We start from the raw sequence: 23,313 nt of genomic DNA on the forward strand, positions 1-23,313 counted from the left end.
TTGGGGAGGAGGGTAAGGGAGGCAGTTTTTATATCCGAGTAGCGGTCTCTGGGATCCCCAGGTTGGCACTGGGAGGGAGCCTGGGGCAGTGATGGCAGCGGCTTCACCCTATCAGCTTTCTGGGCACATCCGCCACCCAGCAGCACCTGAGAGGAGAACTGGCTCAGCAGCGAGCCGAGTGAGATTGAAGAGAATCATAAAGAAAATATATATCCCCCTCCCCGGCCTCGCTCCCTCCTCCTGCTCCACACTTGCCTCCTTCTCTCTCTTTGTCTTGCTCCCTCCCCCCTCCTCACTGCCTCCCTGTTTTCTTTGTTCCTACTTTGCCTCCTTCACCTTTATCTCCGTCATGCAGGCAGATCTGTCTGTCTATCCGTCTCTCTGTCTGTCTGACTCCAAGTATATTTTGGTCGGCGATTTTGCAGGACTGCGCCTGCCCTCAGCTTTTCCGTCTCCCTGTCTCCCTCCCTGCTTCCCTCCCTCAGTCTCTGAGGGTCTCTCTTCCCATCACATCTTTATGAGGTTCACCGTGTGTGCCTTTTAGTTTCTCCATCCACATCTCCTCCGGTCTCTCTAATTTTGCTGCCTCCCCCATCCTCATTCCCTCTCTGGCCCTCCCTTCCTTCTCTCTTCCTTGCTTCTCTTATCTCTGTCTCTTTCCCTGCCTCTAGCTCACATCCCTGCCTCCTCTCCACTTCCCTCCTCCCGCCCCTCAAGGTGCAGATACTTCGTGTGAAATCACCTGGATGGGCTCCAACTGCCAGGTCCCCCCATTCTGTACCCCCTCCTCTGGGAGAGATTTATGGCCCCAACCTCGCATCCTCTGCATTCCCCCCCCCCACCCCCCCAGCCCTGGGCCAGTTCTTTTCATTACCTGGTGATTATCTGGGGGCCCTGGCATTTCCCCCCAGCCTCCCACCCTCTACCCAGCAGGCAGTGAATAGCACAGGGAGAAAGGGGAAGGGATTGCTCTCGGGACCAGATGCAAGGACACGGAGACCCTCCCCCTTCACCCGCCCTTCTTTCCCTCAAGCAGATGCACATCTGGGAAAATCCCAGCTTGAGGCAGGGGAAGACAGCCTAGGACTGTTGGAACAGACATAAATCAAACACCCAGATGCCCCTCCCCTACTGTTCTGTCATTACAGCCATCCTTCCAATTCCTGCCTGTCTCCTTTGCCCCTAGGAATTTTGGCTCCGTAGTCCTGGCTGGGCCACTCACCCACTACCCAGCGTAGTGCCTGGAACAAAGGAGGTGCTCAGTTAATACCTTTTGTCCATGCCTAATGGAGATGTGTTGGGCAGGGTCCATGCAATTTTAAGGTTTTCCTCAGTTGGAGGTTCTTTCTGGGATCTGGGGCAATCCTTCCTGCTCCAATTTCAATTCTCTGTCTTAGTATAGTTAGTATAGACTCCATCCCTTGACGGTCCTGCCGCTATCCTCCTCTCCCCTCCCTCCACCTCCACCCCAGTCTTTACCACACCTGATTTAGGGTGTAGAAGAATCTCAGCACTACCAAGTAAAGGCAGTGGTGCCCCCTTTCCCTGACACTGTTGGCTTCTTGGGCCACTCACTTGTGCATTTAGCCCTCGGTCTCTAAATAGGCCCCACCTTCTCCATCTCTGAGAATTCTTGCTTCTGTTTGAAGACTAAGGCTCAGGGAAGGAGGAGGCACCTTCCTCTGGTCGCTCTTTCAGCATGTTGGAAGCCCTATGTTTTGAATGTCTAGAGCAGGAACCTCTCCGGGCAGGGACTGTATCTGTTTCTTTATTTCTTGCAGCACAATGCTCAATGCACATTCTGTTAGAATATGCTATGAACGCTGAATGACTGTCTCATGAAATCCCTCGTGGTGAACTTGTGCCAGTTCCCTTTTAGTTTTATTTCTGGAGTGATTTGAAATGCGGGTGAGGGGGTAGGGATGGATGGTGGTAGTAGAGGAACCTAGTAGGATAACCGGGCGAGGTGGCTGGTGGGTGCTTCTATCTTTGTTTAAAGGACTCTTGAGTGGGTTCCTTAGCTGGATCTGGGATCCCAACTCACCACAGGCTGGGCTCCACTGGCTCCCCACACTCTCCGGTCAACTGGGACCTCCTCCATGCCCAGGACCCTGGAAAGAGTGTTTACTTCTTCTTTTTTTTAGTGTTTATTTTTGAGAAGCAGAGAGAGAGGGCAAGTTGGGGAGGGGCAGAGAGAGAGGGAGACAGAGGATCCGGACGCTGATAGCAGTGAGCCCAATGCAGGACTCCAACTCACGAACCTGAGATCATGACCTGAGTGGATGTCAGATGCTTAACCGACTGAGCCACCCAGGCACCCCAAGAGTGTTTCCTTCTAAATTCACACCTAGGGGTGCCTGGGTGGCTCAGTCGTTTAAGCGTCTGACCCTTTTCAGCTCAGGTCATGATCTTACGGTTTCGTAAGTTCAAGACCCACATCAGGCTCTGTGCTGGTGGCTGGGACCCTGCTTGGGATTCTCTCTCTCCCTCTCTCTCTGCCCCTCCCCCACTCGTGCTGTCTCTGTCTCTCTCAAAATAAAGAAATAAACTTAAAAAAAATTTAAATTCACATCTTGCTGCCCAGACAGGGCCCCGCTAGTCTTCCCTTGCCCACCTCTAGCTTTCCTCCTAGAAGGGGGCTGAGCCGCCTTCTTCACACTTTTCACTCTTCCCAAAGCACCCCACCCTGCCCCACCTGCCCGAGCCCCGCCCCCATACCCCCTCCAGGGCCCGCCCACCCCTAAACTCAGCTCCATATCCTGACTCTGCTTGGCCAAGCTTCTTACCTCTTCCTGGGTTTAGCTTGCACTTTCTTCTCAGGTGTCTCACCTCTGAGGTAGAAAAAACCCATGGGTAAGTGATTTCTCATGTTTATGGAGTTGGCAAGAACACTGGGACCGAGCCAGAGAGGAAGAAGTCTGGGCTTAGAGTGCCACTGGCTGTCCAGGCCCTGTGGGGTGTGAGCAGAGGTTATTTGCCGGTGCCCAAGCTAGACTTGGATTGGGGGGTGCAGACCAGTGGCCTTGCAAGTTGGGGAAGGGCAGGTGGCTTTGCTGGGGTCAGAGTGATGGGGAGGCCAAGACTCCGTTCTCTAGACCAGAAAGGTTCTTAGCTCTGCTGAAGAAAACGAGTTAGGGGAGGTTAGTCCCTGGCGCTTCTCCTTCAGCGTCCCTTCCCACCTCTTTGCCCTGCCCTCCTTCCTGGCCTTTCCTTCCTGACCTGGTCCAGAACTTGTTTTGTTCATCTTTGTCTTTCCCACAGGGCCCAGCACATAGTATGCTTAGATGTGTTCTTTGAGGGAATGAAGGTTCTTCCACCTGGCTCTGCTGCCTCTGTCATGTTTTGTCATGCTTTCTCACTGGAGATTCTGAAAGCCTCTGTGTCATATCTTCGTGGGACGGGGGTGTTGCCGTGGGCTTCGCAGAAGAGCAGGTCCTGTTTGGTAAGGTGGCCCACCATAAGGAGAGAGAGGGTCCCTGGGTCTTCTTCCTCCATGCTCAAGCAGCTAGATATCTATTTTTACAGCTGCTGAAGGTATCTCCCTGCCTTTCTTATCTAATGTAAACAAGCTGTGGTGGGGATTGATTATAAGCCAAGTCAGGCTATAGGAGGAAAGATTGCTGAGTTCCACTGGGGTGTGGCTGCCTAGTGGTCTTTAAAACACTGTATGGAGTCTTGTCTGAGGTCCCAAATATATTGTAAACGAGCCAGTGCTAAATAAACCTTGCAACTTGATGGCTCTGTTCTCTCTCTTGGAATCTATCAATTTTATGTACATGATAGGCATATTTATTGATTGATAAAGGCTTGGAGGAGAAGCCTGAAATAGGACTGGCTTCCTGGGTCGCCAAGAGACATTTTGCTCTTATTGCAAAACATATTTGCACCTCTTTAATTTCTAAGGCTCTTGGAATCTTACACTGTTCTCCACCCAGGCTCCCCCTACCCCAGTCATGTACCCTGTGGGCAGTACCCCTTCGCCAGAAGCCCAGACAACACTTATCTATGCATGACGCCGGTTTTATTGATTATATGTGGCAAGTGTTTCTTTCTAGCTTGTCTTTATCTTCCCCTCTAGCAGTTTTTGGGCACCTTTTCTCCATTAGCAATTGATATGTGTTATGTGCCTCCAGAAGGCAGGCTCATTTTAACCTTAGTTTAAGCAAAATCATGTGGAAAAGTGAATTTCCTTTCCAAGCATATTCCAAATTGATAAAAAATGATTTTTGGATTATATTCTCTTGGTTTATCTTTGTCCCTTTTTATTTTGTTATTGCAGAAATCACAAAGCAGACTGGGGATTAGAAACAACAAGGAAATAGGGATAAAGAGTGTCCCTTAAAAAAGTGGTGGCGGAGGCTCTTTGTTGTACATTATGATGCATGAGCTGGGGTGAGGCAGGTGGGTCTTTTTTGTTTAATTAAAAAAATTTTTTTACTCTTTATTTATTTTTGAGAGAGAAAGAGAGAGAGAGACAGAGCACAAGTGGGGGAGGAACAGAATCCAAAGCAGGCTCCAGGCTCTGAGCTGTCAGCACAGAGCCCAACACGGGGCTCGAACTTACCAGCTGCGAGATTATGACCTGAGCTGAAGTCGGATGCTTAACCGACTGAGCCACCCAGGCATCCCTTTTTTGTTTAATTTTTAAAAAAGCGTCTTTAAGTAATCTCTATGCCCAATGTGGAGCTCAAACTCATGACTCCGAAATCAAGAGTCTCATGCTCCACTGACTGAGCCAGCCAGGCACCCCGAGATGGGTCTTGATGGAGGAGTCATATTGATCTATATTTGGATAAGAACTCAGGACTTTGAGACATGGTACAACTTTCATATGACTCAGACAATCTGGTATCTTTCCTACAGCAAAACAACACAAAACAAATTGACTGAACCAGGGAGACGGTGAGAGTGTGGGGCAGCTATGTGGGGCTATGACAGGAATCCAGCACAGTCTGGTGAGAGAGGACAAAGAGAAGGAGACAGTCAAGTACTTAAATGGGAGGACAGAAGGATACATTTAAAGATATGAAGGGAGGGGCGCCTGGGTGGCTCAGTTGGTGAAGCATCTGACTTCGGCTCAGGTCATGATCTCATGGCTCGGGAGTTTCAGCCCCGCATCAGGCTCTGTGCTGATGGCTTGGAGCCTGGAGCCCGCTTCAGATGCTGCATTTCCCTCTCTCTCTGCTCCTTCCCTGCTTGTGCTTTCTCTCTCTCTCTCAAAAATAAATAAACAATAAAAATTAAAAAAAAAAGATATGAGGGAAGATAACCAGAGAGATAGCCCGCCTTTCCTATGCCACCTTGTGTGAAGTGTATGTATTGCTGAGGGTGTATATTGGGAGGAGGTACATGGAAGAAGGAGCCGTGCGCTATGACCACTCACAACTGCTCGTCTCAAAGAGGAGACAGGGTATAGTGATAGATGGGACCACTGGATGGATTTCTAGATTCTGTACTTACCAGGAAAGGAAGGATTTGGGGGGGAACCAGCTGTTTAGCAAAGCATCTTGGAAAAAATGAGTGTGACTCAGTACTCATTGTAGATAAAGGCTATCCCACCCTTACAGTTGTAGTTTGGAAAATAGGTAGATAGGCAGATGGATTTCCTTCTACTGTTTTTTCCTGAGGACTTTTATTAGGTGTTCTGGATTGACAGGATTTGGGGTTGAGAGAGGTTGGGAGTAGAGAATCTTAGGAAGAAGTAGAGAAGAAATTAATTTCCACTGTTAACATCAATGTATCCCATCACTTTTGAGTCCCTTAATTGTGCCTCTTTGGTGGCTTCCCTCAGCTTTCTTTCTGATTCTTGTTTGGAAAATCTAACTGTTTTTTTTTTTTTAATTTTATTTATTTATTTTTTTTGAGAGAGAGACAGAGAGGCAGAGAGAGAATCCTGGTCAGGCTTCATGTCAGCATGGAGTCCACCATGGGGCTCAGTCTCACGACCATTAGTTCATGACCGTGAGATCATGACGTGAGCCAAAATCAAGAGTTGGTCACTTAACCGACTGAGGCACCCAGGTGCCCCTGGAAAATCTAATTGTGATTCTTCCTGTAGCCCATGTAGTTTCTGAAGACCTCTAGGAGCAGAAGCTCAGGCTTGTCTGATTTGTCGAAGTTGATCATTTTGTTTTGGTGTGACAGAAGTGTTAAGAATTTCCAAAACTGGATTCTGACAGAAACGAAACCTGTAAATGAGGTCAGATTATGAGTGAGGAACACCAATTTTACCTCTGTCTTCGCAGAAGACACCTTGTTCACAACCATCTCAGAATGGTACTAGATGATATGGAGTCTATACAGCCTCTAGAGAAAGCCTGGCTGTCTGCTTGTTTACCTGAATAATGGTACAATATTACTAGTATCATGTCTGCATGTAGCAGGGAGTCCATAGATATTGAGGGAAGGAAGCAAAAATGTCTTAGTCTACATCTACATAGATTTTGGTCCGCATTTGGGTGGGTGGATTTTATCTACATACATTTGGTCTGGAGTGTGTTAGTCTATGTCAGGATGGGTTTTTGCTGACTCGGAATTCAGCTTCTGCCAGAGTAGGATGGGATGGGAGAGGTGCAGTACTGGGGGCGGTAGGGTAGGTAGATGAGTTGGAGGAGGTGGCTGTGTCTCCTCTTGGTCTAATGAGAAGACAGTTTGGGGCTGCCATGCCTTCAAGTTCAAGTCTTAGTTGCCCCTAGTAATATTTACTTGCAGAATAAGGGTTTCTAGCCTCATTGAGAGAACATGAAGCAGGTTCTACCGTAAGGAGTTTTTATTTTACAAAGGATTCTTCTCTCTCTCTCTTTTAAAAAGAAATTTAACGTTTATTTTATTTTGGGAGAGGGGGAGGGCCAGAGAGAGAGGGAGACACAGAATCCGAAGCAGGCTCCAGGCTCTGAGCTGTCGGCACAGAGCCCAAAATGGGGCCCCAACTCATGGACCATGAGACCACTACCTGAGCTGGTCAGACTCTTAACTGACTGAGCCACCCAGGCACCCCTAGAAAGGATTCTTCTAAGTAACGTTCAAACAGAATATGGTACAAAGTAAGATCATAGGTGGGAAGATGACTGGTAAGTGATCCATTTGGTGAGGTTGTTCTCAGAAGACTCCTGGGAGATAAGTTTGGATATTTATTTTCTTTAGTATAAGCTGAATTTGGTTACTTCAGCTTTCTTTCCAACCTTTCAGGGAAGCTGCCTGACCTTAACTTCTCTTTTCCCAGGGGAGAAGTAACACATTTATTACTACTGAAATGGTTTCTTTCTCTTTTCCTTTTCTGCATAGACCAAGACTGAGAATTATTATTATTATTATTATTATTATTATTATATTTTAGTATCTAGATCTGTATTAATGTCTATAGCAAATATTTAACTGGATCTGTATAATTGAGCAAACTGGATTTACTGTTTCAAGGTGTGGTGGATTTGTGTGTGTGTGTGTGTGTGTGTGTGTGTGTGTGTGTGTGTGTTTGGGGACATGGAAGGAAGTCCTAAAAGATGCTCTATTAATTGGACCATGGCCCAAGGTGAAGATGTAGGTTGAACTGGGAAACAGTCATACAAAATGCCAAGAAGGGACAATTTTCCCAGGCTGACTGACGGTGTACAGAAGATACTCCCTAATCTTGCCAACACTGGAAAATGAGGTCTTTTCTACTCTAACTTTCTGTCAACTATGAAGCCATCTGGGATCTTGACATCCCCTTGCTATGACAGTTCATTTCTGATTTAGGAATAGCCTTACTGATTCATAGTTTATGTATTTTTTACTTATTTTGGCAGGTGGGGAAATATGCACAACATGCCCTTCATTGTGAATTTCCAGAGAGGGGCGTTCTCTATTTGCCACCATTGTCTTGCACTGTGTGTAAATGAATGCGTGGTGATTTGGGGGTGTGGTGGTGGTGTTAATAATTTATGGGGGAAATGTTGCTTTTGCTTAAATTCTTTTGCACAAAGAGTCTCTGTGGCGCCTAAATTTTCCAATTTGGAATTTGCCTTTGTGTTCATTTACACTTAGTTGAAATCTGATCTTCAATAGACTGAATCCAGTCTTTCTCACTTAGAAACTCTTTGTGGTTTCCATTTGCGGGACCATCCAGTTTCTCGCTTTAGACCCAACCCAAGCTATAGAGAATCCATCTGTGTAGTGATTTCGACAGTACAGGGAAAATGATAGCAAATACAGCACATTCTTTTCTCTGGGAGCTTATAGTACAAGGGCATTTCATGGATCCTTCCCCATCCTCCCGAGACAAGTGACGTCCTGGTGTACACACCATTCTGTCCTTTGACTATCGTCCCACTCCTCCATTCCGCAGGCCAGCGTTAAATGTAGTTATTGCAGTTTGAGTATCATGTCATGGTGCCTACTGCCAAAGCATTAGATGACTTATTTTCCAAATTCAGTAAAGCAGTGGAAGTAATAAAACTCTGTGTTGTCTGTCTGTTCAGATGTCACACATCAAGGGGATGACGCTGGAGCAAATTGTAAATGTCACAGATCATGCACTTGGTCTCAGCCGACGTGGGTTACTTCCTTTATACTTTCACTTTGTTGTGGTGAAAGAGATTTGGACCACAGTTCTTATTTCATATCTCTGACATTGCCAAGCTGGGCTGTAGACCCTGGGGTACTTCCTTGGTTGTGGCCAGGTACCTCAGGCTTCAGCTGGGGAAAAAAAGCATCACCAGGCAGAAGCTGTGCTTCTCTGCTCCACCTCACCACACAACTACTCTTACCCTCTTTCCTAAAGGGGTGTTCTCCCAGTGTGAAGTTCTAGGCCACTGAGTTATGCCACTGGATAGTAATGAGGAGAGAGCAGGGGCAAGGAAGAGCATGCTGGAGAGATCAGATATCTATCTATAAGTGTGGCCAGAGAAGCTTCTGGAAGGAGGGTCATGCTGAACAGGGTTTGGAAAGAGCGTGTTCTAGGCAGAGAGGGGGAGTCTGTGTGAGGGCTGATGTTAATGCCAGCAAGATGTGCATGTGTGGGGAAAGATTTGTCCTGGTCAAGCAAAGAGACACAGAAGGTTAGTAGTAACAGTAAATGGTAGAAGAACACTGAAAAGGAAGCCTTGGAAATACAATCTTAGAAGTTTGGATTTAACAGAGAGCAGGATATTGCAGGTCTAGTTGTGTTGGTGGTGGGGAGGGGAGGAGGGGAGACACGGGGGGGCGGGGAGAGAGAGAGAGAGAGAGAGAGAGAGAGAGAGAGAGAGAGAGAGAGAGAGAGAATCTTTGTAAGACTTGAAGAAAGTGTCATTTTCCAGAAGGAGGGTAGAGGGCACTCACACTTCAGTTATCTGCTGCAATGCAGTAGTCAGGAAGAATGTGATTTAGGGCTTTATCCTGCTTCAAGGAAGGGCAGCACTCTCTGATGGCTGCTGGGTGAATCTGAGTGAGAGCCCAGAGGATGTGATTGTTCAGAGTTACCAATTTTATGGACCAGGAGGGAGGACCAGAGACTATGGCAGGAGGCTGGCCCTGGATATACAGTATTCGTGAACTGTAGGAACCTAGTAGATGGAGGTCTAGTGTAGACAAGGTGTGCTAAGTGTCTAAGTGACTTCATGTCAGCTGAATTGAATTGAAGGCTGGTTGTTGATCCCCAAATATCTGAAACCAATGATTTCAGTTGGAATTCCTTAGATTTAATCCAAATTTTTATGCAATTTCCCCCAATAAAGTCAGGATCCTTAGAGGCTGCTTTGTCAATGGTCTTGTTTTTGGACATATTCAGGGTTTTCCTCCTTTTGAAACTAAAATAGAAAGGCAATCCTTTACCTTCTTTTTTGATCTTCCTATACTAATAGCATGTTGAGAATACCCATTATTCTTTATCTTAAGTCCATATTCTTTAACAACTTGAAAAAATAATGAGGAGATACAAAAATAGACAAAGAGGTCCATATCGATGTCTGATGTCCATCAGTCTTCGTGCTTATTTCCAAGGATGATTTAATAAATACTAACAATGCTCTAGGTGCTGTGAGCTCAGAGCTGGTCACAGACATGGGTCACAATGGGGAAGGCTGGTGCTCATTTTTTATATTCTACTCGGTCAGGTGTCTGGTTATCAACAACCACCAAACCAGAATATCAACCTGACACAGCTGAAGTCCTTTTCCCCAGCATCACCGTGAAGTTTTAGCTCTGGAATGGGGGAATCGTATTTTGGAAGTGACTGGTGAGCTGACATTTTTCTGGTACTGGGTTCCTCTGGGTTAAGGATAAAGAGGAGATTGCCATTTTCTGGCAACCATTCCCAGTCTGCTCCTGACTGGGGGCCAAGTCTGGGGAGCAAATGGCCAAGTGAATTAGGGAGGTTGAAAAGATGTTTTGTTAAACCATCCTCATTAAATTGGCACCGTCTGCCTTACTACTCTCTTTTGTCCCAGTTGGGGCTGTCCTTCGTGACAGATGTTTCCTAACGGTGTGTGCCAGCAACATCTGGAAGGCTTGGGTGATGGCTGAGGTTTGGGAAGGCCAAAACTGGAGGTTTTTAGGCTTTCAGGGAAATTGCAACCATCTTCCTGCTATTGGGTTCCCATTTTAAAAAATACCTGCTCCCCACCCCCTTCTTCCTTTATGTGATGAGAATGAAAGTTTCATTACCTTCTCTAGCATTTCCTAACCTCACTGAATATGTTTTTTTTTATTCTCAAGAATGAGGTAGTGACTAGAAAATATTTGGAATAGGACAATGAAAGAGTAAAACGATGAAAGAAGTCTCAGGAGGGTGACTTATATTTGGCATCTAGAGATCTATTATCCTATATTTCTACTAAAAGCCAAGCTAAAGGAGGTGGGCTAAAATTGTGGGTAGGAATTCTAATTAGCTGTAAAATTATATCTGGGAACTATTGGGATGGCTATGGGGATGTTTGGAATCTTTCCTGACATCTAAAAATATAGTCTGGAGACATTTTGGCGCTAGATTGGGTTAGGATTTTCCTTTTTTTTTTTTTTTTTTCTAAAGTAATCTCTACACCCAATGTGGGTCTTGAACTCAAGACCCTGAGATTAAGAGTTGGAAGCTGTACTGACTGAGCCAGCCAGGTACCTGCCCCTTCCCCAGTCGCTTGGATTAGGATTTTAGCAGGACATGGTTTAGATGGAGCTTTCAGATTTAATGATTCCTCCACTTCTAGCTCTGGCCCATCAGTATCTATTTGAGATGAAAGGGAAGATATTGGCAGAGGGTGACCTAGACACAAAGATAAGAACTGGCTCAAACACTCCTTTAAAAGCCATGCTGCAGTCTTGACCCTTTATGGAGGCAAGGCGCCATGGTAGAAAGAACATGGTCTTTGAAGTAACAAGGAACCAAGTTAAAATTCCAGCTCTTCTTTTTACTGGCTGTATGAGCTTAGGATAGTTGTCTCACCTCTCAGTCTTTAAAGTTGGAATAATAACACTTATTTCATTGGGTTGTTATGGGGGTTAAATGAAGGAACATATGTGCATTACAGCTTAACAAATTCTGATTCTCCTTCACCCCTTTCTCCATGTATCCCTAATTCTTTCATATATATCTGGTCCCCCTATTTGCCTGATATAATTTTTCTCTGCTTCCAGCCTCTGCACATGTTCCCCCCATGCCTCTTACAGTTCAAGCCTAGGGCCCTGATTTATTAATTTGTGTTAGTCCCACAAAATGACAATAACAGTATGTAGTTTTTATAACCGTACTAACATGAGCCAAGGTTGTGGTTTCTTTCCAGGCATTTTTGCTTGCTGACAATTTTGGTTGTAAATCAAAGACAAAGGAGTTCTATCTTCCCACCCACTCCTCTGATCTAAAGTTCCTGATTTGGGCTAGATCATTCTGGGTGGGATTTTGTTGCAACCAAAAGTGATGGCAAGCTTGTTTATAAAGGCCATTCAGGGAATAAGAATCCGTAACCTTTACTACTGGGACATTCTTGTTTTCTTCCTAACTTTTTGGTTTGAAAAATATCAAACCTGTAGAGAGTTGCAGGAATAGTGTAATTAACACCCATTTATCTTTCACCAGGATTGATTGTTAATATTTTTCTACATTTGCATGCTCTCTCCAGTGCTCCTGTGTGTGTGTGTGTGTGTGTGTGTGTGTGTGTTTGTGTATGAAATATGGTCCATAGTTTACTAACTGTCCGATTTTTTTAATAGTAAAATGTTTCTCCCTGATCCAGGTCCAATCCAAGGTTTTGCATTGCATCTCATTGTTGTGTCTCTCTCTTTTAAAAAAATATTTTATTTATTTTTGAGATAGAGAGAGACAGAGTGTGAGCAGGAGAGGGGCAGAGAAAAAGGGAGACACATAATCCGAAGCGGGCTCCACGGTCTGAGCTGTCAGTACAGAGCCTGACATGGGGTTTGAACTGTGAACCACGAGATTGTGACCTGAACTGAAGTCGGACACTCAACCCACTGAGCCACCCAGGAACCCCTGTGTCTCTTTATTCTCCATTAATCTGCAACAGTTCCTCAGGCTGTCATTCCTGACACTGACAGTTTTGAACAGTTTTATAGAAAGTTAACTTTCTGTAGAAGGTTGTTTTGTAGACTGATCATTAAAATTTTTTTTTAATTTTTATTTATTTTTGAGAGAGAGAGTGTGCATGAGCAGAGGAGAGGGAAGGGGCAGAAAGAGAGGGGGAGAGAGGATCTGAAGCAGGAACTGCACTGATAGCAGAGAGCTCGAGGCAGGGCTTGAACTCATGAACCATGAGATCATGACCTGAGCCAAAGTCAGCCACTTAAATGACTGAGCCACCCAGGTGCCCCTAGACTGATCATTTTTATCATTAGATTCAGGTTACACATTTTGGGCAGTAATATTATATAAGAACATTCTTAAAGACAAGGGTGCCATGTAAGCAGGGAGCATGTTTTCTTCCTTCCCATTATGTTTGTAAGATCAAGCACAAGGACTTAGAAGGTGTCCTTCTAAGAAGGTGCTTACTGTTGAATGAATGAATGAATGAATGAATGAATGACCAAAGACTTTTACTGCTACCTAGGTCTATTATTTTTCTACTTGAGGAGAGGAGGAAGAGCAGCCTTCTCCTATATCCTGTTCCCATTTTTATTAGACATGTTTGAAGGCTTAAAGGAAACCTAAGACCTCTGTAATGAGCCCATAGAGAAGGGAAATGAGGTGGGGACTATGATGTGAGGCAAGCTGTGGAGTCTCTTTACCCTGGGGGTGGGTGGTGATCATACTATGTTGAGACTGGACGGTGAATAAGGTGGTCCTCAGATGGAAAGAAACACAGCATGCAGAACCTAAGAGTACATGGTCTGTTTCCTTGCTGAGAGAAATTAGTTATTTAGGGTTCCAGATTTTATTATACTTCCCTCCCCTAACTCCCATTTGAATCCTAAGAATGGCCTGGTGAAAATTGATTTCTGTCCCTCCTCCTTTCGCAGTGGGGACAACCCCATATTTCTCTCCTTCTCTACCCTCCATCTCCCCCCTCCCCACCCACACAAGTGTGTATTTTCTAACATTTATAAACGGTGGTTGGGCGGCCATTCTCTCCGGATTATTTATTGTTGAGAAAATCTATAACTCCTTGGACTTCTCATTTTGATGTAGAAGCTTTCATCCCTGTCGCCTGGGGGAAGTGAGGTTATGAGAGGTACTCTTTGCCTCTCAGAAATGTGTTTTCAGGCTTCCCTTTGGGGCCCTTTCTCTCTCCAGCTCTGATCATCTCAGACATTTCTGACAGTCCTTCCTGAGGCATCTGGGGCTTGGGACTGGATTCATCTATTTAATTCTGCAAGGCTTCCGAGTGCCTGATGCACATGGTTCCTGCCCCCTTTCTGAGAGTCTACCTACCCCTGTCTTTGCAGCCCCTTATTTCACCAGGTTCCAGAAAAAGGGCCCTTTGTATCCATGTCAGCTCTTGATTATCCAGTCATGGTGGGAATAACCTAGAAGAGTGAATGATACTAAAATGACTTTTGTTTGATTTTTAAGTGATCAAATCCTGCCTAGAGATAATCCATAAAGTGAACAGCTTCAATGAAAGCAATCCATCATGTTACGCTCCCATGGTTGACTCTATGGCATCTCTTCTTTGGCATCTCGAGAGGGAGGCAGATGCAAGAACGCAGCTTGTTCAGCCCTCACTGTGTTGTTAGACGCGCTGGACATCTAACAACGTCTATTGAGAGTTCTGCAGAAACCGTCTCCATGTCTTGTTTTCGAACTCTGGAGGAGGCCTTTCCTTAGTTTGAGAACCAAACGCTTAGTTCAAAGAACATGAAAATAAGTAGCCAACATATAAAACTATCACTTTTTCTAGGGTTTCCATCACACCCAGAGTAAAAGTCCTCACAGTGACTCTCAGACCCTAAGTGAAGAATCTGGCTTCCTACTTTCTCTCTGACCTCATCCCCTACCTCTTCCCACTCACTCACTCCATCTTGGCCCCACAGGCCTCCTTGTTATTCCCTCCAGATCGCCAAGTATCACTTCACACCCATGAGGATGGCTGCTATTAAAGAAACAGAAAATAATGAGTGTTGGCGAGGATGTGGAGATATTGGGACACTTGTGCACTGTTGGTGGGAATGTAAAATGGCGCAGCCGCTGTGGAACACAGCATGATGGTTTCTCAAAAAATTAGGTATACAGTTACAGTATGATCCAGCAATCCCACTTCTGGGTATATATCCCAAAGAATTGAAAGCAGAGACTCAAAAAGATATCTGTACTCCCATATTCATAACAGCATTATTCACAATAGCCAAAAGGCGAAACCCACATACTCATCAATGGATGAACAGATAAACAAGATGTAGTATATACATACAACGGAATATTATTCAGCCTTAAAAAGGAAGGACAATCGGATACATGCTACAACATGGATGAACCTTGAAGACCTTATGCGAAGTGAACTAAGCTGGTCACAAAAGGACACTATTGTATGATTCCACTTATATGAGGTACCTAGAGTAGTTGAATTCATAGAGACAGAAAGTAGCATGGTGGTTGCCAGGGTCTGGGGGGAGAGAAGGATGGGGAGTTACTGTTTAATGGGTACAGAGTTTCAGCTTAGGAAGATGAACAAGTTCTGGAGATGGATGGTGGTGATAGTTGCACAACAGTGTCAATGTGAGGCTGTCTTGGACCACCCTTTTCATTTTATTTATTTATAAAAGTTTATTTATTTATTAGTAATCTCTACACCCAGAGTGGGGCTCAATTCACAACTCTGAGACCAAGAGTCATGTGCTCCTCTGATACTCCCCTGACTGAGCCAGCCAGGAGCCCCTGGACCACCCATTAATTTTTTTTATGTTTATTTTTGAGAGAGAGACAGAGTGTGGGTTGGGGAGGGGAAAGAGAGAGGGAGACACAGAATCCAAAGCAGGCTCCAGGCTCTGAGCTGTCAGCAGAGACCCTGATGCAGGGCTCAAACCCATGAACCATGAGATCCTGACCTGAGCCAAAGTTGGATGCTTAATGGACTGAGCCACCCAGGCACCCTAAGGATCACCCATTTTATTATTTTTTTAAATTTTTTTTAACGTTTATTTATTTTTGAGACAGGGAGAGACAGCATGAACAGGGGAGGGTCAGAGAGAGAGGGAGACACAGAATCTGAAACAGGCTCCAGGCTCTGAGCTGTCAGCACAGAGCCTGATGCAGGGCTCGAACTCACAGACCGCGAGATCATGACCTGAGCCAAAGTCGGAGGTCTAACGGACTGAGCCACCCAGGCGCCCCAAGGATCACCCATTTTAAAATCCCAACACACGTCCTGAGCATATCTGAACTTTTTCTTGCTTTACTTTGCTCTGCAGCACTGATCACAAATCCAACACAATATATATTCTTATTACTTATTTGTTTATTGTCTGCTTCCTCCTACAGAAATGTAAGCATCTTGAGTGGAGGGATTTTTGTATTTTTCTTTGCTTTATAGCAGTGTTGAATAACTGGGGACCAGTATATTTGTTGATAAATAAATGAATGACCATGGTTAGACATACACTTCTAGAGAAGGCACAGACAGAAAGAGAAAATGGGAAAATCCCATTTTTCATTTCATTTTGTTAACTAAGTTCTACGTTTGGTTATGAGACTCGCCCGTGTTCATGGTGGCTTTTGCTCTGTTTACTTTTTCGTATGTATTCTGAACTGTTTCCACTTTGGAAGTGTTTGTGTTCCACAGACACCACACTTACTGTTCTTAAGGTTGTTGCCCTGAACTCAGAGCCTCTACTCTTGTATTCCTGACTGCTCCCCAGAGTTGCAGGGCTGCTTGAATTAGGACTTGGGAAACTCTGGGAGGCTTAGCTATCCAGGAGACTTTACACTTGTTTGTTTCAGAGCCACTGGTTTGAATGGCTCGGGACTTTTCATTCTCCTGAAATTTTAAGGTGGAGGAGAGAATTTATATAATTTGGGTTCAGGAAGAAGCTATGCTTGGATGGAAAGAGATTAATATCATCTCTGGAGATGTTGCGTTTCAAGTCCACTTCTCTGAAATTTTGAGAACCTTTGAGAAAATAATTATTTAATAGCCTCATTAGCCTTCCTCCCAAGTCTTTATCAAACTTCTATCCAAACTGTGTTTGAAGCTCTACAGGAGGAGCCACAGGGCCAGCTTCCTGATTGGTAGGGGTAGTAACACCCAACAATAGGCAGTGGAACTTAACTGCCTTGGAAAAATGTTTTGGAAAGGAAAGGTCCAGAGTGAGGGCAGTACCCTTCTTAGAGACAGAGGAGTGAACACAGTGACCTCCAGGATGGAGGAGAGTGGGTGGGGCTGGCTGGGAAAGCAAGACAGCCTGCAATTTAGTGGGTGGATTGTTGGATTTGACAGGAGTTCTTCTTGGCGACTTGGGATGGAACTTTTGTTTTGGAGTTTGGAATGAGCTCAGAGACTGAGAGAAACACAGGGAGGAGGAGGGAGAGAAGCGGGGAGCCGGGGGGCATTATGGAATTCATACAAGCTGGCTTCATGTTCCCTGGCCTCTCTCTGCATTTCTTTAAGTACCTCCCCTGCGCCAAGCACCTCCTTTGGGAGAGACTGTTTCCTAATTAAACTGAGATTCACAGGCCCAGGGCCCTCATTAGGAAATGTCCTCAGGAAATGCTCTTGAAATAGATGAGTGTGCATGTTCTAGTTGTTCTAGTCTCCTGTTTCCACCTCTGTTTGGCCCTTTCTCTCTTTCCAAAAAAGAAAAAAAAAATGAAAAAAACCTTACTTCTAGGAATCTCAGATATAGCAATCAATCAATACACTATATGTACATTTCCTCTGTCTTAAATGCCTCTTTTGGTTTCTTGGTACAATTATGAGCAGATCCTTGTCCTGGGTAGTGATGGCTGGGGATAGGAGTGTGGAATTCAGAAGGAGGAGGTATATGAATCCTGGCCCTGCCCTCTGGAAGCTTTTGGACTGTAAAAGAACTTAAGTGACACACCCAGGACTCCACCAGAAAGGGGAAATTAGTTTCAGCTGAACATCAGGATCGGCTGTAAGTGCTGGTGACAAGGGGAGGAAGGTTGGAAATGGGGGATTAGTCAGAATGGCTTAGGAATGGCTTCCTAGATGTGGGGGGAAAAGTTGTAGAATAGAGTTAAAAAGAGCTGGAGGGTCAAGACTGGAAGAAAGGAGTGAAGAGGGCATCCCTGGCAGGGCAGGTAACTTACCCAGGCCAAAGGCTCATCCCAGGAAGGGTAAATCAGGATGTGAGGAGCTGAGTGAGGAAGGAGGTGATGGGCCTGAGGGTAGGGGGAGAATTAGGGCAGAGCTCTGGCAGCTGGGTCAGAGAGTCTGGACTGAATATAAACTTTTGGAATGATTGAAGATTATTACAAGAGAAAGGGTATTTCTGAACATGACGTTTGAGGACGATGTTCCTCTGTATTGGTATAAGCTGGATTGCAAGGAGACTTGCTTAGGATTCCCAATCATGGGTTTGCTTCTTCTTCTACAAGTTTGGTTGTTCATTTATTTGTTCTGCTTGCTTCTGTTTGAGTCATAAGATATGATTATTTAACTTCCATGTGTTTTGTTCTTTGGGTTGCTTCTCTGGTATCTTCGTACTTCGTCTGTAGCCCACTTTCACTCATCTTCAGTAAAAGTGGGAAGAGCCCAAGGACCATCCTGCATAACAAAGTTGAGGGAAACAGAAATGATCAAAAACATGTATGACCCTGCCATTCAGGTGGTCCTCCTTTGGGATTCTTGCTCGGGGCCCATGGCTGAACTTCAGGAGAGTGTAGGACATTTTTTTGAGAAGGGCAACGTCAAGGGAGTCTGTGATTCAACAAACGTTAAGAACCACTGTTGTGTCTTTGTTGGGAGGTAGGTGGCTGAGGATGGTTCCCCAGAGAGAGAAACATGGTACAAGCATCCCTAGGGCCAACCACAGGAGCGTCCAGAGACAGTTGAAGGAGCTGAGGGAGAAAGAGAAATTGGGAAAAGAGACATGGGTTCAGGGGAACTGGTAAGAAGAGTGCCCCATCCTCCCCTGTTCTCCACCCTCTTTCTAGCAGGTATTCCTTCCCTATTTTCTCCATGTTCTGATGATGGCAGGACTCTGGTTCCCCTTCAGTTTAAATATGTTGAGTGTCTGCTGTTTACCAATCTATGTACCAAGTCCTCTCACAACAGTACGTCATGCATTTCCTTTGTTGAACCTGAAGTGCACAGAGTGGAATCAATCCCTTCCTCCATCATGGCATGTTGGCTCTATCCCTTTCTGTAAGACCCCTTTTCGATTCATTTTCTTCTTTCCTTTCTCTGTTCCCATCTCTCCTCCTCGCTGGGGGCACTTGTGTAGTGTCTTTAACAAATGCTCCTCCAATCCATGCTGTATATGTGTATTTAGATACATTCATCCACTCAACGACCACACAGTGCCAACTGTGTCAGGCACAGTCATAGGTGCAGGGAATGCAACCAGGAGCAAAATAATAAAAAAAGTCCTGTTTTCATGGAGCTTACATTCTTTTGGAGTGAGACAAATCAGGAACAAATAAATAAGTAAAACATGTAGTACCTCAAATAGTGATAAGCCCTATGGAAAAAAAAAAAAAGCAGGCCAGGGGATAAGATATGTTGAGGGGGATCAGGAGCAGACTGCAGTTTTATATGGGGTGATTAAGGAAGGCGTTGCAACAAAGGTGCTATTTCAACAAACACTGTTAAGGAAGAAACTGTGTGGATATCTGAGGTAGAAATGGTCCAGTTAGAGGGGACAGCAAGTACAAAGGCCCTGAGGTAGGGTCTTGTCTGGTATGTTAGGAGACCAGAATGGTTAGAAGGTCAGTGGCTAGAGAAAAATGAGTGGGAAGAGAGAGAGACAGAAGGCCTGAGAGGTAGCTGGGTGAGTGACAAATACTGTAGGACTTTGTGATGAACATGCTCACATGGGTCTCCTCATGGACTCAGCAGAGTTTCCTTGGGGTATGTACCTAGGAGAGGGATTGTGGGGTTGGAGGGGGTGTGCACTCTTAATTCCACTAAGATTATGCCTCAAGATGGTGGCACCAGTTATACTCCCACCAGCAGTGTGTGGTAGTCTGTATCTTCTCATAGAATTCTCATGATGATCCAGTAAGGGAAGTCAAGTAAAGTTCCTTATGGAGGAGGAAACTGAGGCTTAGAGAGATTAAGCAAATTACTCTAGTTACATAGCCAAGCGGAAGAGCCAGGGCTCAAATTCAAAAGTTTTGACATAATGTTCTTTGCTCTTACCACTACTGTACCCAGCACTGACTCTTTCAGAAATAAGATGAGGCATCTGTAGACAAAGATATTATTATTATTATTATTAATTAATTAAAAAATGTTTATTTATTTATTTTGAGAGAGTGCAAGAGAGCATGTGAGTGGAGGAGGGGCAGAGAGAGAGAGAGGGAGAGATAATCCTAAGCAGGCTCTGAGTTGCCAGTGCTCTATTCGGGGCTCGAACTTGTGAACTGAGAGATCATGGACCTGAGCCAAAATGAAGAGTCAGCTTAACCGACTGAGCCACTCAAGGGCCTTCCAGAGATATTACTGTTATTATTATTATTATTATTATTATTATTATTATTATTATTATTTTAATTTTTAATTTTTATTATTATTTTGCATTTTTCTTTTCTTTCTTTTTTTAAAAACTCTATTTTTCTAAATTTTTTTTTAACGTTTTATTTATTTTTTGGGACAGAGAGAGACAGAGCATGAACAGGGGAGGGGCAGAGAGAGAGGGAGACACAGAATCGGAAACAGGCTCCAGGCTCCGAGCCATCAGCCCAGAGCCCGACGCGGGGCTCGAACTCACGGACCGCGAGATCGTGACCTGGCTGAAGTCGGACGCTTAACCGACTGCGCCACCCAGGCGCCCCTCTACTCTATTTTTCTAATTAAAATTAAAAAAAAAATTAAGTAGGCTCCACACTCAACATGGAGCTTGAACTCATGACCCCAAGTTCAAGAATCATACACTCTACCCATTGAGCCAGCCAGGTGCCCCAAGACTTGCATTTTTCAATGCCTGGTCTAACTCAGTCAGTCTAGGACCCCAAAGTGTTTAGCACTAGCATGTATGTGGGTGTCTAATTAGAGTCCTTAGAATTTCAAGGTGAAATATATGGATTAAGACTGTTTTCATTTTATCATGAAGGCTAGCTAACAGCTTGAATTTTAGTGCATGATTTTGAGGCTAGACATTTATAAAGATTAATTCATTTTCAAAGTTTGGGGACTTTGGATCAGATTTTAATATTAAATATTAAGTAGATTATATTACATGCATATTGTTGGCTAGGCACCGAGATAAGTACTTTCCAAGCATCATGTCACTTACTCCTGACAACAACTCTGTGAGGTGATTACTTTTACTCCCACTGAAGGGTGAACTCATTTGTCCAGAGTCACCCAGCTATGAGGTTGAGTTGAGTTTTGAACCTGAACAATTTACCTGCAGAGCCTTTATTCTTAACTCCTAAACTGTGCTGCCTTCCTGTGAAGGAAGCTTTTAGAATCTCTTCCCTTTGAACTCTTAAAAACTGAGAATGAACTGAAGGTTGATGGGGGGTGGGAGGGAGGGGAAAGTGGGTGATGGGCATTGAGGAGGGCACCTGTTGGGATGAGTACTGGGTGTTGTATGGAAACCAACTTGACAATAAATTTCATATTAAAAAAAATAAAAAAATAAAAAGGAAATGCTATGTATACTAACAGTGAAAAATTTAAAAAAATCTGTGAGACTAATAAAAGGCGGGATGACTATTTAAATAAATTACTATTACACACTTGGAAAAAAAAAGAATCTCTTCCCTTTGAAACTGAGGACAACTTCCTGTCAAGTGGGGTGGTTTAGAGCAGTCATGGGAAGTGAGGGGTTAGGTGGACAGGAATATCCAGAGGGAGAGGATCTGAAGTTTGAAAATGTTCCCCAGTTGTCTTCATTATGTCTCCCTCTGTCCCTGAACTGAGAACCTCTGCCCTAGGCATCCTACCTGGATTAGAGATTCTGAACGTGATGCCTTCAAAAAAAAGGAGGACTTCTCTAACTGGGTGTGGGTGGTTCATTGCCTGTAACCCAAGGCAGCCTGATATTTTTAAAACAAGTGTCCTCAAAGGCAGACAATGTTTTATCACCTATGTATGGCTTATACCTGCCATGAATGATCTGTGGTCAAGGTTTTATCATAGTTGGTTTTCCCTTCACACTTTTCATTTTGATTGCCTTCTACAAGGAGGGTAATGCCATTTATATATTTACCTGAGCCAGGTTTATAAGGTTGCTTGGTTGCAAGGTATGTATCTCAAAGTCAAGTAGATAGGATATTCTGGATTATGTGCTCTTGCAGGTTTCTCTTCTCCGTGTGTACATTTGTTCAACAAATATTTATTAAGCACCTAACTCACAGTTAGGAGGAGGAGGAGAAGGAGGAGCAGGAGGAGGAGGAGGAGGAGGAGGAGGAGGAGGAGGAGGAGGAGAAGGAGACAGGTAGTTGAACTGGAATTTTGATATATTAGGATAAATGACAAATGAGGTAAGCCCGTGTGCTATGACAGTACACAGAAAGGGCAGCATAAGGGTCAGGGAATCCTTCCTGGGGAAGCAACTTCTGAGCTGGGAATTGAAAGATAAGGAGGGCTTAGCTAATGAAGGGGGCAAAGAGGGCATTAGAAGCAAGGGAACATAATGAGTGTAGAATTTCGCAGCTGGAACATGAACTGCGCAGGGGATGAGGCTAGAGGAATAAACACAGGTCAGGTTATGAAGGAAGGGCAGTAGGGAATCACTGAAGGGTTTGAAGCCTGGGGGTGGGGTGGGGACACCTCAATCACATTTATAGTGTATAAAGGTTCCGTGAGTTAGGAATGGACCTCCTTGTCTATCTCGTGTGCTTGTTAGTAAATCAGAACATCGGAACTGGTGGGTGGCAAATAAGGAATCTTGATGGATTTGTAGATGGAAGGGCTGACCCAATAATCTAAGGGTTCCTTTTGATAATCTTTAGAGAAGAATTTTCAAATTTGACTTGATCCTTCTGTCTTTGAAACCCCCTGACAATACTCGCTAAAATTCTTTCAAAACCAAAGCCTGAGTAGGGAGGAGAATGGGGGCTGTGTGACTTTGTTTTCTCTGTTCTCCACTACTCATTTCCGGGGCATTGCTGTGAATTGTTCATCCAAAGCCTTGCTCCCCATGAGGAGGGGACCATTTGAATAGCAGCAGGGGAGTAGAGGAAGGAGGAACCACACGCCGGGTTCGTTCATTAAGAAAATATATTTGGCATATTCAGACAATGGTTTGAGCGAGTTAAAAATAACTCCTCGTGAAAAATTAATAGGGAGTTATAAGTGAGTGTTTTAATACAAGCTCACAGAGCAGGGCAGATTCTCCAGGTGGCTGGCGGCTGACATCACGGATGTGTTTATAGAGCACGGGGTGGCCAGAGAGGAGAGTCGTCTGCAGAAGTGAGCTCACCTTCTCTCCCGGAACCCAGAGAGGGAGGAGACAGAAAGAATTGTTTTGGTTGTGAGCTACTGAGCTAGGTGACTTATTTCTTTCTCCTTACCCATCACACTCTCATAACTGTGGACATAAAAATTGTAGTGAATTTTGCCTGGTTGCTTTGGGTGAAGTATATTGAATGTCAGGATTCATAAAATGGCCTTTCTGGTTCTTCTCCTTTCTTAGTAATGGAGCCTTGTTGGCTGCTACACTCATTTCTCCAGTGTTTCTTCGCCCGACAGACTGCTCCTCTCATTCTTACAGGTAGTTATAAAGGCCCTGCTCCTTTCTCCCACTTCCTCTCTTCTCACAGCACCTCTGTGGGCCTAGGTAGGT

The 23,313-nt window shown here is 44.6% G+C and overlaps 1 protein-coding gene across 7 annotated transcripts in view; it reads left to right on the plus strand.

The window, feature by feature from the left end:
- The first annotated feature begins 2,756 nt into the window (after positions 1–2,756).
- The window catches only part of LOC109501595 (cationic amino acid transporter 3-like), a 111,982-nt gene continuing 91,425 nt past the window's right edge, over positions 2,757–23,313 (plus strand). For 2 of the 7 annotated variants that reach the window (XR_006600736.1, XR_006600737.1), the window contains exon 1: positions 2,757–2,853. The gene's annotated coding sequence lies outside the window, so the exon portion shown is untranslated. Of the gene's footprint in view, positions 2,854–9,227; positions 10,193–21,978; positions 23,242–23,313 lie in introns of those variants that run through there. The other 5 variants (XR_006600734.1, XR_006600733.1, XM_045061878.1 and 2 more) reach the window with 4 other exon arrangements.

This window comes from Felis catus, chromosome B4 (assembly GCF_018350175.1).
Source record: "Felis catus isolate Fca126 chromosome B4, F.catus_Fca126_mat1.0, whole genome shotgun sequence".
NCBI classification, from domain to species: domain Eukaryota; kingdom Metazoa; phylum Chordata; class Mammalia; order Carnivora; family Felidae; genus Felis; species Felis catus.